We start from the raw sequence: 6,990 nt of genomic DNA, 5'->3' as shown, positions 1-6,990 counted from the left end.
AGTTAGGGTTCCCATCATAGGGAGGTGGGTTGTTGGCATGAGGCTCAGGATCATGACGGGTAGAGGAAAGGCTAGTGGGGTCCTCCGATCTTGCAGGTGTCTGTCTCTGAAGTTCCTGGAGCTGGGCAGTCAGCTCCGACAACTTGGCATTAAGGAACTCAACCTCCCGCGATGTGGACGTTAGCTGGGAGGCATGTTGGCCCAGGAGAATGCCCTGCTGGGTGACGGCTGATCTGAGGGGATCTGCACCTGCTGAGTCCATGGTGGTCAGATCGTTCTGTCAAGGGGCGAGACTGGGACTCAGTTGCAGGTGCTCAAAAGGTCAGTTTATTAGATGGCTTAATTCCAAAGGACAGAGAAAAAAATAAAAATGAGAATTAACAAAAAACTATCCAGGAACAGGGCAGTCTGGAGCAGATCCAAAAGAGCCTCCTGGACGAATTCCACTAGGAAATCCTCTGATGCAATGCCCGGACAAACTGACAGGGAGGCGGGGGCGCTGTTGAGGCGGGGAACTGGTGGCGCGCTGTGGCGCGGCGAAGAAGAGGAGTGACAGCGATCGGTGAGCTCTAACACGGAAGGCTGGAGAGTAGCGCTGCCTGAAAGCAGGAGGAAGTGGGAAAAAACAAACAAACTAGAGGATGAAAACAAAACGGGCACGATCTCTGTGTAGGCTAAACAAGAGATGTGGATAAAGTTGAGACATGGACGAAAACAACTCGACGATCTGACAACAGACAGCACACATGAGGAGACTAAATAGAGAAGGAGTGATTATCATAATGCAGAGCAGGTGATGGTGACCAATAACAAGATAATAATGAAACAAGAGGGCGGAGACGGGCACCACGGTGACACAGAAGCACATGGTAAGTGTAAACAACACACACTATGGGGAAAAACAGACAGATCAGCCCGGGGGCGTGACACTTTTTCTATGTTTAGTTAATAAAAAACTCCAAGGAAGGTAAATATTTCTAATTGCTTCAAGAGCGTATATAAATATATATCAGAAGTAATGAATTTATGTTATAAAAATATATATTAGTGAATTATTTTACTTCTAAAGTAATTTTTTAATTATTGACTTGGACAAGTTTTGTGTAAAGTGAGACATCGCCATCTAGTGGACAATAGATAGCAGCACCCTAGAGACCAGGTTCATTAAAATGATCACGTGCATCTAACCATGAACATTTTTGTTTAAATAAATTTAAAAAAAAAAACATTTTTTACTATTTTTTATTATTATTTTGTATTTACACACACACAAAACGTTCTTTACAAAACGTTTTTTAAAAAGTTTTAGTAAAGTGTTTACCAATAACAGAACATAGTCACAGAGACAAATAGACTTCGAAGTTCAAAAGTACACACGTACATTACTATCAAACCTAAAAGTAACGTTCTACGAACAGAGGCCAGTGGTGAGTCTCTTATATTTAGTTAATACTTTAGATCACTTCATTAATCATAGTCCACACAAGTCAAAAAAGCATTTCACAATCACAACTCAAAATCGTCCCTGTTCTATCAGCCTGATGCTTAATTGTGAGAACTAATAAAGGTTTTTGAGTCACACATCTTGATGTTAGATGATTACCTGCCTTGGTTTTTATGCAAAATCATAGATCGATCATAATGGCTACATTATAATTTCATGCAAAATGAAATGCATAAAGATTCACAATCTAGTTTCATTGGGATCCGAAGAAGATTCTATTGATTTATTAGTAAATTCAAATGCAAACAAACATTTAGTTTGTGTCCAAATGACACCTGGAACATTCTACAAGCAAATTGTGCAAAATATTAAACAAGGCAAATTACACTGAAATAGTTATCAGGTGTTCATCCACAGGCCTTGTCTTTGCTGTAGGGACAGTTTGATATACTAAAAATGCACAATGCATAATTATATCAGCTTATTCCCTTCTGTACCCTCCTTTTGACTTCCATTTGTAATTACATAATAAATGTTGTCTAAAACGTTTATGGATATATCACTTTAGTCTCCATGGTATCCTCAAAGTAACTCCCTGATGGCACATGTATATCACAGAGACGTGTATTTGATGTCTGCATTTACACCTGCAAGAATTAAGGTTTACATTTATATACAAAAATAAGTATTTGTGGCATATACGTCATATAATGCAGTGATATGACTTCATGAGACACTGCCTCCCTCTATCCAATGGTGCCGCTGTTGGACAGTCTAAAATAATTGGTTTACACACTATTTGACATACTTTGTCATTTTGTTTCATTTTTGCACAGTAGCATATCTCATCCAAATTTCTGAGAAGAGCTGCATCCTTTGAGTAAATATCTGTGTCCTGCACAGATGCTGTGTTGTCAACAAAAACATTAATAATTATACAAATCCATGAAAAACACAACAAGATTACACACAAACATATACATCAAATATAAATATAGACAATTTATTTTGTAAAGCTGGTTATCAAAAATATAAGATCGTGAAGAAGCAAAATTATCCACATCATTGTTTTCAAGTTGCATCCATTCATAATTTAAATTAACTGGTAATATCTGATAAGTGCACATCACCCTTATTCAAACCAATGTCGTCGTTTTTTGAACGTTCACGTAATTTAGCATCTAATGTTAACGGGAAGTTAGCAAATAAGCATAGCGTATCATTGTTTTAGGAGTCACTAAATGTTTTGCTTATGACAGATTATTAACAAGCCTCTGTTGAAAAAAAACAGCATAGGCTGGTTAGGTAAGTTTTGAATCTGGTATGCTAGTTTAAGCTGCTTTAAACTGATCCTTAGCTGGTCGTGAGCTGGTTTAAGCTGAACCTTAGCTGGTTATGTGTTGGTACGACCAGTTCATGACCAGCTAATGACCAGCTCAAACCAGCATCCCAGCTTCAAAAACTCCCTAAGCAGCATGTTTTTTATTTATTTATTTATTTTTGTTCAAGAGGGCTACTTTGTAATGATTGTAAGCAATTTGAATACAAAGCTTTTAATTCCTCAGAAAAATCACCTTGATTGCAGTCAGCCAGCTGCTAAACTTCTCTCTCGAATCATGTTCGAGAATGACGGTTTAATCATAACTTAGAATTTAGAAATCTTAGAATTTATTAATATTTAGAATTTGTTTTTATTTAATGAAAAGTTTAGCTAAAGGTTTAGTAATATTTTTGCCTGTTTTAGTAATTTGTGTTAGTTTTATTTATGTTCATTTTTTTAATCATATTTGTTTCACTTTAAATTTAAAAAAATCCCTTGGCAAAAAACTGAAATAAAGTTTATATTTTCCATTTTATTTCTCTTAACATTTAATTTATTTTAATAAATACATGTTCTTACATTTTAATTTTACCATAACAACACTGTCTTGGATGCAGAAATATTCAAACTACGAAACTGTACCTGAACTACATGCAAAGCATCAACGTCTTCCTGTTTGTATGGGTTTTTTGGTTAGCTATTATATACTGATATATACCTTTTTGGTCTCAAAAAGTAAGAATTTGCATATTTCTTTAAGTGATGTGTCCAATTTCTAAGATGTAGTTTATGGAGTTAAAATGCCAGATGCTAACCTAGTATTATTTGTCAGTATTACAGACATCGTGGCAAAGTGAGATCACACACCTTTCTGAGAAGCTAGATCAAGAAGAAACACTCAAAAGGTAAAGTTATATACAGTATACATATATCACCAATAGTTTATCCTGTTTTCAGTTGTATATGTATGTGTCCTTTTATATCAGATCTTTGCCGAATCCCAATAAGTAGAGTACCGGGGTATCAAAAAGTTTTACTGATCAACCACCAATCTTCAATGTATCGTTGAATTGATGTATCCACTTATTGAACAACTGAGAGCTTCACAGGAAACTCTGCTAATCTGCATCCAATTAATCCATTCAGCAGCCACCAGTCAACCTCTTCATGTCACTCTAGTACAAAGTATTTGAATATAAATTTTGTTCGATTTTTGAGTTTTATTTAAAATATTTTTTGTAACCCCAGTGTTTCTTTCAAAGGATATCTTTACAGTCAAGCACACTTATCTTAGTCCAGAGTTTATATAATGAAAACTTAATGACTGCCATAAACTGTGGACTGCTACTAGTTGTATTGAAGTTAAACTGCGGGATTGAAGGTCCTAGAGGGATTTCTTTCTTTAGATTTGTTGGCTGTTTTTAATGCAGTAATGCAGAGCAACAGGAGTTCATTTTACTTGCGGGCCCGCCAACCACCAGCCAGACTTCACCCTCAAACGAACACAATGTGTTTAGCTGTGGAGGTCCACTGCCACAACAATCCAGACAGAGCCTACTTCCTGTACCTTCAGAGCAGAGGGGTAACCCTGTCCTGGTCTCGCATCCTTCCCACAGGTGATCTCAACCAGCCGCATGAAGACACTGTGCAGTGCTACAAGAGGCTTGTGTAGCATCTGACTGAATCAGGCATCAAACCTCTGCTGGTGCTCCATCGTTCTGCTGTACCAGAACTCTTCCGAGCCAGATACGGAGGCTGAGAGAATCCCTTACCCGTGCAGATGTTTGAGCAGTATGCAGGATTTGTGTTCAATGCATTTAGGGATCACGTTCAGTCATTTGCATGAGCCTCATGAAGTGCAACTTCAAAATGCTGTGCAGTCCCATGAGTTTAAGTTATTGATTAAATTAATGTTTCATGTACACAAAACAGATCACGGATAGTTGTCAAGAGCAAACTCTCAGTAACTCAGTAGGTTTTGAGTAAAAACTGAATGTAATATACAAATAATGAATTATGATTTCTGTAGAACCAAATAATGGGTGCATATTTTTGCACAATAATTTTTACATAAGTTTAATAAATAATATGGTAAATTGTTTTATGGTTTAAATATAAATAGTTCATTTAATGGCCCATTGTGACAACATACACCATGTAATTAAAAAATAAACTTAGTGGTTTTTAAAATTAGTATTATTATATTCTCTTGAATAAATGTGACAACAAGTCATGTTTCCCTTGTTATATAGTTCTTTATAATAGTACAATGATACAATGATGGTGTCTTTCATAAAGATATTTTTGTTTTTCAGGACTTCATTTGTCTCTTGGGATCAGATCAGAGCCAGTGATATTAACTTCATTTATCAAATGGGATCAAAAAGTGTTTAAGACAGTTCATCATATACAGGTGCTGGTCATATAATTAGAATATCATCAAAAAGTTTTATTTTCAAAGAATTTATTTCACTAATTCCATTCAAAAAGTGAAACTTGTATATTCATTCATTACACACAGACTGATATATTTCAAATGTTTATTTCTTTTAAATTTGATGATTATAACTGACAACTAAGGAAAATCCCAAATTCAGTATCTCAGAAAATTAGAATATAAATTAAGACCAAAACAAAGAAAGGATTTTTTGAAATCTTTGCCAAATAAAAAGTATAAAAATGAAACGTATGTACAGCACTCATTACTTAGTCGAGACTCCTTTTGCCTGAATTTCTGCATCAATGCGGCGTGGCATGGAGTCGATCAGTCTGTGGCACTGCTCAGATGTTATGAGAGCCCAGGTTGCTCTGATAGTGGCCTTCAGCTCTTCTGCATTCTTGAGTCTGACATATCGCATCTTCCTCTTCAGAATACCCCATAGATTTTCTATGGGGTTAAGGTCAGAAGAGTTTGCTGGCCAGTTAAGAACAGGGATACCATGGTCCTTAAACCAGGTACTGGTAGCTTTGGCACTGTGTGCAGGTGCCAAGTCCTGTTGGAAAATGAAATCTGCATCTCCATAAAGTTGGTCAGTAGCAGGAATCATGAAGTGCTCTAAAACTTCCTGCTGTACGGCTGTGTTGACCTTGGACGTCAGAAAACACAGTGGACCAACACCAGCAGATAACATGGCACCCCAAACCATCACTGACTGTGGAAACTTTACACTGGACCTCAAGCAATGTGGATTGTGTAGCTCACCTCTCTTCCTCCAGACTCTGGGAACCTGACTTCCAAGGGAAATGGAAAATGTACTTTCATCAGAGAACATAACTTTGGACCAGTCAGCAGCAGTCCAGTCCTTTTAGAAGCGAGACGCTTCTGACGCTGTCTGTTGTTCAAGAGTGGCTTGACACAAGGAATGCAAAGCTGAAACACATGTCTTCCATACATCTGTGTGTAGTGGTTCTTGAAGCACTGACTCCAGCTGCAGTCCACTCTTTGTGAATCTCCCCCACATTTTTGAATGGGTTTTGTTTCACAATCCTCTCCAGGTTGCGGTTATCCCTATTGCTTGTACACTTTTTTTCTACCACATCTTTTCCTTCCCTTCGCCTCTCAATTAATGTGCTTGGACACAGAGCTCTCTGAACAGCCAGCCTCTTTTGCAATGACCTTTTGTGTCTTGCCCTCCTTGTGCAAGGTGTCAATGGTCGTCTTTTGGACACCTGTCAACTCAGCAGTCTTTCCCATGATTGTGTATCCTAAGCCCCTTTCACACTGCACGTCGGACCCGCAATATTCCCGTAACATTGCCTGGTCGCCTTCTGTGTGAAAGCAACCACGTCCCGGAATTGATTACCGAATCGAACCCGGGTCGGGGACATAGTAACATTGCGGTAATCGATCCGGAACGAGCGCTGTGTGAACAAAAGCCAGATCTAATTCCGTATCGAAGTGATGACTTTTTTACAGGCTGTTTTGAAGGAAGATCAACATTCGCGACGAAAACATATGTGCAAACTGTAATGAAGCAGAGATCAGTTAGTTCCTCACTTTCCGCGCTGACGCAGAGATCGTTTGCTTGCTTCAGTGAAAGTATAACGTGCCTAGCGTTGTCGACTCGTACATTACACGTCATGCGCTGATGTCACGTGTCGTTACGGGATCTTCAAGGGTTGTGTGTGAAAGCACGCACATATACCGGGTCATCACTGGCAGTGTGAAAGTGCCAAATCTAGCGACCAGGGAACAATTACAGGAACACTTTACCCCTGTATTTGC

General features: G+C 38.2%; 1 long non-coding RNA gene across 1 annotated transcript; it reads left to right on the top strand.

The window, feature by feature from the left end:
* Window positions 1-538: 538 nt before the first annotated feature.
* LOC113053721 (uncharacterized) lies at window positions 539-5,287 on the top strand. Its single transcript, XR_003277286.1, has 4 exons — window positions 539-869; window positions 3,598-3,670; window positions 4,382-4,556; window positions 5,081-5,287. It is a non-coding gene; the product is annotated as an uncharacterized LOC113053721 (long non-coding RNA).
* Window positions 5,288-6,990: the final 1,703 nt, after the last annotated feature.

The sequence above is a fragment of the Carassius auratus genome, chromosome 34 (assembly GCF_003368295.1).
Source record: "Carassius auratus strain Wakin chromosome 34, ASM336829v1, whole genome shotgun sequence".
NCBI classification, from domain to species: Eukaryota; Metazoa; Chordata; class Actinopteri; order Cypriniformes; family Cyprinidae; genus Carassius; species Carassius auratus.
This window is presented reverse-complemented; position numbering and strand designations above follow the sequence as displayed.